Consider the following 12,581-nt stretch of genomic DNA (forward strand, 5'->3'; position numbering starts at 1 on the left):
TTCACCTGTGTAAACACATTGGTAAATTGGAATAAGTTGATAACCCAGTTGAAAAGGAAAAGACTGCCAATAAAAAACAGTTAAAAAAAAAAAAGAAATGGTTACCTTAAACTGGCAGCTGCATGAGCCACCATCTTTCTTTTCAAACTTGAGGTGATATATTTCTTTGAAGTTTGAGCTACAAGGCATTTAGTTTATTCACTTATGTCATAAGTGAGAGCTTTAAAAACTTTTATCCCTACCCAGAATAAGTAATTATTGTAGCTTACTTAAACCAGAACAGAAGGTAAAACTATATAATTAAGGATGGGCTCAGCAATGCTTCGTAATCTAACCCCAAGACAGCCTTCCTGTACCTGAGGCATATGGAATAGAGAAAATAATTACATAGGTGATAGTTTCTAGAAATATATAATGAAGAAATTGAGTTTGTGGATATTATGGACTTTCCAGATAGAATATCCTTGGTATAATAAGTTTGTGATAATATGTCACTCAGAAGATAAAGTCGTGGAGCTATTAAGCATTGCAAAGGATTATTGAAATTGTCATTAACAAGGTTGAGAAACTAAAGTGCTCTGTGGAATATAACTATAAAGTAGGAAGAAATGAAGATAGCTTGGGTTTAGATGAATGCACTATTTTTGGGGAAAGCAGATGATAGTTCAGGAAAACAGTCTGTTGATTACTCATGGAAATGTAAATATTGGACAAAGTAATGAAAAATAACTAGGAGATAGATCTGAGGCTTAATGGAAGAGCAACAAAGCAGGGAATAAAAAAGTCAAACAGAGATCTGGAAAATCAGATAAATAGCATGACACATTGAATGAAGTCATAGAGACATCAGTTTACTCAGCCAGAGACAAGAGAATCAGAGAAGTGCGTGGAACATTTGATAGAAGGCTTAAGAGAGAGCAGACTCTTCAGGATATATATATTGTGTTGAAATTCAGCTTCATCATGAGAAAAGCTAGGGAGGAAGATTTACTGTGAATTTAGAAGATAACCAACAAGTGGGCCATGGCTCAAGTAAGAGATGCTGTTCAGAGTGAGGTTAGGAGACCAAAATTGGTAAGGATCTCTAACCTGGAAGAAAAGCATCTTTAGAGTATTGAAGTAAAGGCAGCTGAGGAAGGGGAATGTGTCAAAAAGCTGTATGATGTAAAAGACTTGACAAATGCAAATCTACAGATAAAAGAAAAAAAGCTTGAAGAATCACTAGATACAGACTAGGTATAAAAGGATGACCACTGAGGATTATCTCTGGTGTTAGAGATGTGCAGTCTGGAGGTGCTAAGAAACTTGCCAAAAACGGTGAATTCAATGGGTTCTTCTTCAAAGGTGATAAACCAAGAGAAGAGTGAGAGGAAATTAAGGAACCCAAATTAAAGGCAAAAAAACTTGAGGATTAATATGAAGCCAGAGGGCATAACAACCCTCTCACTTCCAATTCAAGGAGGCCAAGATTACAGTGATTTGAACTTCAGATTGGAAATTATTTGGACAAGTACAGTACATATGTACTTGTAGAAAATAGTGAAGAACCAGACTTTAAAGATTGAATCAGGGAACCCAGTCCTGATACAGGTAGAGTAGTGAAGACCAAATTTACGAATATCAAACCTATTATCTTCAGATGGGTACTTGATAGCAAGGAGGGACAGGGAAGATTAGATTGGAGGGGGTTGGCTTTCTAGATAGTGGTTGACACTGAATTTTAAGAAATGGTGGTGGGTGGCCCATCCAGACAGTACACAATGTGAAGAATTACTGTTGGAAAGATGTGCATAGTGGTGCTGATGATTTACGATCCTTCAAGAAATAGCAATGATCCAGAAGTGTACAATGAACACAGTTAAGGGACGGTGAAATCATGACAATTAGTAATTTTTTCTTTTTCAAAGAATAGGATGGGAGAATTTAGATTTGCTAAGAGATGGAGTCATAGAGACACAAGTTCCTAAAATGCAAACAGGCAAATATCTTGTATTGGTATTTCACAGCATACAAGGGTCAAAGGAACTGATATCATCTCTGATAGACCTTGCCTTCATGTACAGTAACATGAAAATGGAAAATATTAGATATGGTACATCAGTTGGAAAAGTACTTTTTTTTTATATACTTAGTCGCTGGCTTCGGCATTAGCGAGGTAGTGCAAGGAAACAGACAAAAGAAATGACCCAACTCACCCACATACACATGTATATACATAAACGCCCACACATACATATACATACTTATACATTTCAACGTATACATATATATACATACGCAGACGTAAACATATATACACATGTACATATTCATACTTGCTGCCTTCATCCATTACTGTCGCCACCCTGCCACACATGAAATTGCTCCCCCTGCTCACGTGCGAGGTAGTGCTAGGAAAAGACAACAAAAGCCACATTTGTTCACACTGTCTCTAGCCATCATGTGTAATGCACTAAAACCACAGCTCCCTTTCCACATCCAGGCCCCACAGAACTTTCCATGGTTTACCCCAGACGCTTCACATGCCCTGGTTCAATCCATTGACAGCACATCGACCCTGGTGTACCACATCGTTCCAATTCACTCTATTTCTTGCACGCCTCTCACTCTCCTGTATATTCAGGCCCCAATCGCTCAAAATCTTTTCCACTCCATCCTTCTTCCTCCAGTATGGTCACCCACTTCTCCTCGTTCCCTCCACCTCTGACACATATATCTTCTTTGACAATCTTTCCCCTCTCATTCTCTCCATGGGACCAAACCATTTCAATACTCCCTCTTCTGTTCTCTCCACCACACCCTTTTTACTATGCATGCATTCTGCCAATCCTCAGGCACTTCACCATGACCCATACATACATTGAATATCCGTACCAACCAGTCACCAACACGGTCACCCCCTTTTCTTAATAAATTCCTCTGCAATACCATTCAAACCCTCCGCCTTACCGGCTTTCATCTTTCGCAAAGCTTTCACTACCTCTATGTTTACCAAACCATTCTCCCTGACCCCTGATGAAAGAAAACACAGAAGGGGGAGCATAGAGATACCTCATCCAAAAATAAGATACAGTCATTGTAAGTACATAGAGCAGAACAATGCTTGGAGAACATAAACTGAGACCATTGTTATGAAAGGTTCTGTGAAATCTATAAAGGAAAAGTTAGTAAATGGACACCATTTGCTGCTAATGGAGAAAATAGATAAAGAAAAACAAGATACAGTTTAGTTTAAGGTATTGAAAGCAAAAGAGCTTAGAGATGTACTTTGGAGTGGATATGGTGACAGTGGAGCCAGCCTTTGAAAGGTTTAAGAGAGTAAGAAATGAAGACTGCAAGATGAGGAAGGAGGAACATAGAAATGAAAAGAATCTGTTATGAACAAGGTAAAAATAATTCAGAATTATTCATTAACTCATCAGGAGAAAATTGTTGATTGAAGAGCAGCTGATTATACAAAGGAGTTTGGAGGGATGAATTTTTGAGGATGATAAGAGAAATGCAAGGTGCTGAATGATAATTTTTGAAGAGTTTTCAGTGTGGATGTGAAGGATGCTATTAACCTCAGTGGTGAGATGGGATGGAGAAGAGGGCAAGGAGAGTGTAAGATTACTAGAGAAGACATTACTATTATGATGTCTTGACTTATATGTCTCATGATCTTGAGGACATTTCTCCATATATGCTGAAGGAATGTGCAGATACAGCTGATAGGGAGCTTGAAATTTTTTAGTATGAAACATTTGAGGACAGTGTGTGTTATGATGAGAGTTGACTAAGAAAGAAATAGTAGGGTAAGATAGATTTGGTAATCAGAAGAGTATGGTTGAGAGATCTGAAGTGGATGTGCTTAAATGGTTAGATATATGAAGAGAATGAGTGAGGAGATGTTGACATTGAAGGTATACATGTCAAAAGAGGAGGGGACAAGAAGAGAGACTGAGTTGGAAACATAAGGATAGAGTGGACAAGGTTTTGAGTGCTTGGGGCTTGGACATGCAGGAGGGTGAAAGGCATGTATGGGATAGAGTGAATTTAAACTTACTTTTGCTGAACAGATCTGGAGCATATGAAGTAAGGGTAAACCACAGAAAAGTCAATGAGGTCTTTTTGTAGATAGGGGGCTGTGGTTTTGGTGCATTGTATGTGGCAGCTAGAGTGGATGTGAGCAAATGAGGCCATTTTTCTTCCTCTGTTTCTGATGCTAACACAGGAAATGGTGACTATATATATTAAGAATGCCAAAGGAGTGGAATTCAAAGAGAACTAATGTTGTGCCTGTCTTTAAGGGAGATCAGGAAATTGCATTCAACTATAGACCAGTCTCTCTGACAAGTGTAGTATGTAAAACAAAGGAAAAGATAGTAAAAAAAGCAGATGGATAACTACTAGCAAAGGGTGAAATGAGAGAACATGGATTCAGGAAAAGAAGCTCATCCTTGAAAAATCTCAGGCTTCTATGAGAGTGTAAGCTCTATTATAGCAAAATGAAAGAGATAGATGAATAGATTGTGTGTTTCTGAACAGCCAGATGTCATTCAACACTCTACCACCTAAGAAGCTGGTTTAGAAGCTGAAACTTAAGAGGGAGATTCCTTCATTTAATAGATTTCCTTATTGGAAAGGAGCAAAAGAAAGAGTTAAAAGGAGCGTTCTCAAAATAGTCTTGGGTCACTAGTGCATACCACAGGGGTCAAGTTTGTGACCATTGCACTTCTTGTTTTATGTAATCTTGCCAGATGGACTGGACTTTTACCTAAATATGTTTTTGGAGAGACTGAATACAGAATGGAAAAAGGTGAGAACAAAGGGCGTAAGGGGAATGGGGGAGGAATGGGATGTATTTAGGGAAGCAGTGATGGCTTGCGCAAAAGATGCTTGTGGTATGAGAAGCATTGGAGGTGGGCAGTTTAGAAAGGGTAGTGAGTGGTGGGATGAAGAAGTAAGATTATTAGTGAAAGAGAAGAGAGAGGCATTTGGACGATTTTTGCAGTGAAATAATGCAAATGAGTGGGAGAAGTATAAAAGAAAGAGGCAGGAGGTCAAAAGAAAGGTGCAAGAGGTGAAAAAGAGGGCAAATGAGAGTTGGGGTGAGAGAGTATCATTAAATTTCAGGGAGAATAAAAAGATGTTTTGGAAGGAGGTAGATAAAGTGCGTAAGACGAGGGAACAAATGGGAACTTTAGTGAAGGGGGCTAATGGGGAGGTGATAACAAGCAGTGGTGATGTGAGGAGATGGAGTAAGTATTTTGAAGGTTTGTTGAATGTGTTTGATGATGGAATGGCAGATATAGAGTATTTTGGTCAAGGTGGTGTGCAAAGTGAGAGGGTTAGGGAGAAGAGGTAGTAAAAGCTTTACGGAAGATGAAAGCCGGCAAGGCAGCAGGTTTGGATGGTATTGCAGTGGAATTTATTAAAAAAGGGGGTGACCGTATTGTTGACTGGTTGGTAAGGTTATTTAATGTATGTATGACTCATGGTGAGGTGCCTAAGGATTGGAGGAATGCTTGCATAGTGCCATTGTACAAAGGCAAAGAGGATGAGAGTGAGTGCTCAAATTACAGAGGTATAAGTTTGTTGAGTATTCCTGGGAAATTATATGGGAGGGTATTGATTGAGAGGGTGAAAGCATGTACAAAGCATCAGATTGGGGAAGAGCAGTGTGGTTTCAGAAGTGGTAGAGGATTTGTGGATCAGGTGTTTGCTTTGAAGAATGTATGTGAGAAATACTTAGAAAAGCAAATGGATTTGTATGTAGCATTTATGGATCTGGAGAAGGCATATGATATATTGATAGAGATGCTCTGTGGAAGGTATTAAGAATATGTGGTGTGGGGGGCAAGTTGTTAGAAGCATTGAAAAGTTTTTATCGAGGATGTAAGGCATGTGTATGTGTAGGAAAAGAGGAAAGTGATTGGTTCTCAGTGAATGTAGGTTTGCAGCAGGGGTGTGTGATGTCTCCATGGTTGTTTAATTTGTTTATGGATGGGGTTGTTAGGGAGGTGAATACAAGAGTTTTGTAAAGAGGGGCAATTGTGCAGTCTGTTGTAGATGAGAGAGCTTGAGAAGTGTCAGTTGTTGTTTGCTGATGATACAGCGCTGGTGGCTGAATCATGTAAGAAACTGCAGAAGCTGGTGACTGAGTATGGTAAAGTGTGTGAAAGAAGAAAGCTGAGAGTAAATGTGAATAAGAGCAAGGTTATTAGGTACAGTAGGGTTGAGGGACGAGTCAATTGGGAGGTAAGTTTGAATGGAGAAAAACTGGAGGAAGTGAAGTGTTTTAGATATCTGGGAGTGGATTTGGCAGCGGATGGAACCATGGAAGCAGAAGTGAATCATAGGGTGGGGGAGGAGGCAAAAGTTCTGGGAGCATTGAAGAATGTGTGGAAGTCGAGAACATTATCTCGGAAAGCAAAAATGGGTATGTTTGAAGGAATAGCTTCCAACAATGTTATATGGTTGTGAGGCGTGGGCTATAGATAGAGTTGTTTGGAGGAGGGTGGATGTGCTGGAAATGAGATGTTCGAGGACAATATGAGGTGTGAGATGGTTTGATCGAGTAAGTAATAATAGGGTAAGAGAGATGTGTGGTAATAAAAAGAGTGTGGTTGAGAGAGCAGAAGAGGGTGTTTTGAAATGGTTTGGTCACATGGAGAGGATGAGTGAGGAAAGACTGACCAAGAGGATATGTGTGTCAGAGGTGGAGGGAATGAGGAGAAGTGGGAGACCAGATTGGAGGTGGAAGGATGGAGTGAAAAAGATTTTGAGTGATCGGGGCCTGAGCATGCAGGAGGGTGAAAGGCGTGCAAGGAATAAAGTGAATTGGAACGATGTGGTATACCGGGGTTGACGTGCTGTCAGTGGATTGAACCAGGGCGTGTGAAGCATCTGGGGTAAACCATGGCAAGTTCTGTGGGGCCTGGATGTGGAAAGGGAGCTGTAGTTTTATACACGACAGCTAGAGACTGAGTGTGAACGAATGTGACCTTTGTTGTCTTTTCCTCGCGCACATGCGGGGGAGGGGGTTGTTATTTCATGTGTGGTGGGGTGGCAATGGGAATGAATAAAGGCAGACCATATGAATTATGTACATGTTTATATGTGTGTGTATATATATGTATATGTTGAGATGTATAGGTATGTATATTTGCATGTATGGATGTGTATGTATATACATGTGTATGTGGGTGGGTTGGGCCATTCTTTCATCTGTTTCCTTGTGCTACCTCGCTGATGCGGGAGACAGCAACAAAGCAAAATAAGTAAATGATAAATGTTTTTGGATGATACCAAGGCCCCAAGGGAAGTAAAGAATGAATGGGACTGCATCAGTTCACAAAGTGGCGTGGAGGCACTCCTAAACTGTTCGGATATATAATCAGTGAAATTTAATCCAAGTAAGTGTAAAGTAATGAGAATGTGATAGTGAATAAAGGCCTTAGTATGATAATTATCTAACAGGAAATGAATTGCGGAACCCATGTATGAAAGACATTGGGTTGTTAAAATTTTCCCTAACGTGTTGGCAAAGCTTCAAATCAGGGAAATTGTAAAGTAGATAAACTTTCCACCGTCAAAAATTTGGATCACGTTAAGTACATGTACAAGGAAAAGATTGGCATATTATTCACAGTCTACTAGACTATGCTTTCCAGGTTTACTCAGTGCATTTGAATCATTCACTGCAGCCAAAACATAAACATCAAGGTATTTTATTTTCTGTCCTATCTGGCCAGAACATAAACAATGGAAATAATTTTATCACCCACTTTTGCTTCAAGGTGATATATTTATAAATTTATGATTTCCCCAGGACCAGTTTCTTTGAAAGGTATCTTTTCACTCATGGTCTAACCTGAAGGCAGGCAGAGTCCAGTAACACTTCAAGGTGATATATACAGCCATTAATGCTTACAATGGCATCCCATGCTATAACCACATTTTTACCATGCACTGTTCTGTCTGTGCGATGTCAAGGAGGCTTGTAAAGGATCTGTGCCACCTCATTATGTAATAGTTTGAGATTGTGACTCTCGTACAAAATAATGGATATTGGTTATGAAAACCTATAATAATCATATTTGTTTGTGACAAAGGTCTTCCAAAAATACTACACATCACACAGCAAATGCATGGCAGCTCCTAGTGTACTTCATTTGCATGGTAGCAGAGCAGTATAAATCAAATGGCACATAGCACATATGAATAATGTATTACCAGCTTGAGTTGTGTATCATCTTATTTGGAAAATTGTGTTCTGGTTAATCATAATAAGAAACTTTTGAAGATGATTTTTTTGATTCACGTTTGTGAATCAAGAACCATTGCAACACAAACCTTGCCAGGTGGTAGAGTGTCCCGCAGTGTATCGAGACAGACTTCCCCAGAACTTTTTAAAGGGGAAGTAAATGTTTATAGTTGTGTTACTGGAGTGATAGTTTTCATACATGGTGCTTTGACAAGAAAATAGTGAAATTGGAAAAAATGTAGCTTAGACATTGAAGCTTATTGATACAGTGGTTAAATTGATGAGAACTACTATTGACGTTTGTGTAAATAAATTATACATTTCCCTTTTCCATAGCCAGAGGTTGAACCATTATGTGACATTCATTTTTTCATTTCATTTCAAGCTAGAAGTTTCAGTTTTCTAAATTATTTCTTACATTTTTCATATGTATATATATGTATATGTGTGTGTGTGTGTATATGTGCATATGTATGTGTATGTATGTATATATGTATATATATATGTATATTATCCCTGAGGATAGGGGTGAAAGAATACTTCCCACGCATTCCTCGCGTGTCGTAGAAGGCGACTAGAGGGGACGGGAGCGGGGGGCCAGAAATCCTCCCCTCCTTGTAATTTTTAGCTTTCTAAAATGGGAAACAGAAGAAGGATTCACACGGGGAGTGCTCATCCTCCTCGAAGGCTCAGACTGGGATGTCTAAATGTGTGTGGATGTAACCAAGATGTTAAAAAAGGAGAGATAGGTAGTATGTTTGAGGAAAGGAACCTGGATGTTTTGGCTCTTAGTGAAACGAAGCTCAAGGGTAAAGGGGAAGAGTGGTTTGGGAATGTCTTGGGAGTAAAGTCAGGGGTTAGTGAGAGGACAAGAGCAAGGGAAGGAGTAGCACTACTCCTGAAACAGGAGTTGTGGGAGTATGTGATAGAACGTAAGAAAGTAAATTCTCGGTTAATATGGGTAAAACTGAAAGTTGATGGAGAGAGATGGGTGATTATTGGTGCATATGCACCTGGGCATGAGAAGAAAGATCATGAGAGGCAAGTGTTTTGGGAGCAGCTGAATAAGTGTGTTAGTGGTTTTGATGCACGAGACCGGGTTATAGTGATGGGTGATTTGAATGCAAAGGTGAGTAATGTGGCAGTTGAGGGAATAATTGGTATACATGGGGTGTTCAGTGTTGTAAATGGAAATGGTGAAAAGCTTGTAGATTTATGTGCTGAAAAAGGACTGGTGATTGGGAATACCTGGTTTAAAAAGCGAGATACACATAAGTATACGTATGTAAGTAGGAGAGATGGCCAGAGAGCGTTATTGGATTACGTGTTAATTGACAGGCGCGCGAAAGAGAGACTTTTGGATGTTAATGTGCTGAGAGGTGCAACTGGAGGGATGTCTGATCATTATCTTGTGGAGGCTAAGGTGAAGATTTATATGGGTTTCAGAAAAGAAGAGTGAATGTTGAGGTGAAGAGGGTGGTGAGAGTAAGTGAGCTTGGAAAGGAGACTTGTGTGAGGAAGTACCAGGAGAGACTGAGTACAGAATGGAAAAAGGTGAGAACAATGGAAGTAAGGGGAGTGGGGGAGGAATGGGATGTATTTAGGGAATCAGTGATGGATTGCACAAAAGATGCTTGTGGCATGAGAAGAGTGGGAGGTGGGTTGACTAGAAAGGGTAGTGAGTGGTGGGATGAAGAAGTAAGATTATTAGTGAAAGAGAAGAGAGAGGCATTTGGACGATTTTTGAGGGAAAAAATGCAATTGAGTGGGAGATGTATAAAAGAAAGAGACAGGAGGTCAAGAGAAAGGTGCAAGAGGTGAAAAAGAGGGCAAATGAGAGTTGGGGTGAGAGAGTATCATTAAATTTTAGGGAGAATAAAAAGATGTTCTGGAAGGAGGTAAATAAGGTGCGTAAGACAAGGGAGCAAATGGGAACTTCAGTGAAGGGCACAAATGGGGAGGTGATAACAAGTAGTGGTGATGTGAGAAGGAGATGGAGTGAGTATTTTGAAGGTTTGTTGAATGTGTTTGATGATAGAGTGGCAGATATATGGTGTTTTGGTCGAGGTGGTGTGCAAAGTGAGAGGATTAGGGAAAATGAATTCGTAAACAGAGAAGAGGTAGTAAAAGCTTTACGGAAGATGAAAGCCGGCAAGGCAGCAGGTTTGGATGGTATTGCAGTGGAATTTATTAAAAAAGGGGGTGACTGTATTGTTGACTGGTTGGTAAGGTTATTTAATGTATGTATGACTCATGGTGAGGTGCCTGAGGATTGGCGGAATGCGTGCATAGTGCCATTGTACAAAGGCAAAGGGGATAAGAGTGAGTGCTCGAATTACAGAGGTATAAGTTTGTTGAGTATTCCTGGTAACTTATATGGGAGGGTATTGATTGAGAGGGTGAAGGCATGTACAGAGCATCAGATTGGGAAAGAGCAGTGTGGTTTCAGAAGTGGTAGAGGATGTGTGGATCAGGTGTTTGCTTTGAAGAATGTATGTGAGAAATACTTAGAAAAGCAAATGGATTTGTATGTAGCATTTATGGATATGGAGAAGGCATATGATAGAGTTGATAGAGATGCTCTGTGGAAGGTATTAAGAATATATGGTGTGGGAGGAAAGTTGTTAGAAGCAGTGAAAAGTTTTTATCGAGGATGTAAGGCATGTGTACATGTAGGAAGAGAGGAAAGTGATTGGTTCTCAGTGAATGTAAGTTTGCGGCAGGGGTATGTGATGTCTCCATGGTTCTTTAATTTGTTTATGGATGGGGTTGTTAGGGAGGTGAATGCAAGAGTTTTGGAAAGAGGGGCAAGTATGAAGTCTGTTGGGGATGAGAGAGCTTGGGAAGTGAGTCAGTTGTTGTTCGCTGATGATACAGCGCTGGTGGCTGATTCATGTGAGAAACTGCAGAAGCTGGTGACTGAGTTTGGTAAAGTGTGTGAAAGAAGAAAGTTAAGAGTAAATGTGAATAAGAGCAAGGTTATTAGGTACAGTAGGGTTGAGGGTCAAGTCAATTGGGAGGTAAGTTTGAATAGAGAAAAACTGGAGGAAGTAAAGTGTTTTAGATATCTGGGAGTGGATCTGGCAGCGGATGGAACCATGGAAGCGGAAGTGGATCATAGGGTGGGAGAGGGGGCGAAAATCCTGGGAGCCTTGAAGAATGTGTGGAAGTCAAGAACATTATCTCGGAAAGCAAAAATGGGTATGTTTGAAGGAATAGTGGTTCCAACAATGTTGTATGGTTGCGAGGCGTGGGCTATGGATAGAGTTGTGCGCAGGAGGATGGATGTGCTGGAAATGAGATGTTTGAGGACAATGTGTGGTGTGAGGTGGTTTGATCGAGTAAGTAACGTAAGGGTAAGAGAGATGTGTGGAAATAAAAAGAGCTTGGTTGAGAGAGCAGAAGAGGGTGTTTTGAAATGATTTGGGCACATGGAGAGAATGATTGAGGAAAGATTGACCAAGAGGATATATGTATCGGAGGTGGAGGGAACGAGGAGAAGTGGGAGACCAAATTGGAGGTGGAAAGATGGAGTGAAAAAGATTTTGTGTGATCGGGGCCTGAACATGCAGGAGGGTGAAAGGAGGGCAAGGAATAGAGTGAATTGGATCGATGTGGTATACCGGGGTTGACGTGCTGTCAGTGGATTGAATCAGGGCATGTGAAGCGTCTGGAGTAAACCATGGAAAGCTGTGTAGGTATGTATATTTGCGTGTGTGGACGTATGTATATACATGTGTATGGGGTGGGTTGGGCCATTTCTTTCGTCTGTTTCCTTGCGCTACCTCGCAAACGTGGGAGACAGCGACAAAGCAAAAAAAAAAAAAAAAAAAAAACCAAGGCCCTAAGGGAAGTAAAGAATGAAGGGGACTGCATCAGTTCACAAAGTGGCGTGGAGGCACTCCTAAACTGTTCAGATATATAATCAGTGAAATTTAATCCAAGTAAGTGTAAAGTAATGAGAATTGTGAAAGTGAATAAAGGCCTTAGTATGATAATTATCTAACAGGAAATGAATATGCGGACCCATGTATGAAAGACATTGGATTTAAAATTTTTCCTAACATGTTGGCATAGCTTCAAAACAGGAAATTGTTAAAGTAGATAAACTTTCCTCCACCGTCAAAAATTTTGGATCACGTTAAGAACATGTACAAGGAAAAGATTGGCATATAATTCACATTCTACTAGACTATGCTTTCCAGGTTTACTCAGTGCAATTTGAATCATTCCTGCACCAAAACATAAACATCAAGGTATTTTATTTTCTGTCCTATCTGGCCAGAACATAAACAATGGAAATAATTTTATCACCCACTTTTCTCCTTCAAGG

This window comes from Panulirus ornatus, chromosome 17, assembly GCF_036320965.1.
Source record: "Panulirus ornatus isolate Po-2019 chromosome 17, ASM3632096v1, whole genome shotgun sequence".
Classification (NCBI taxonomy): domain Eukaryota; kingdom Metazoa; phylum Arthropoda; class Malacostraca; order Decapoda; family Palinuridae; genus Panulirus; species Panulirus ornatus.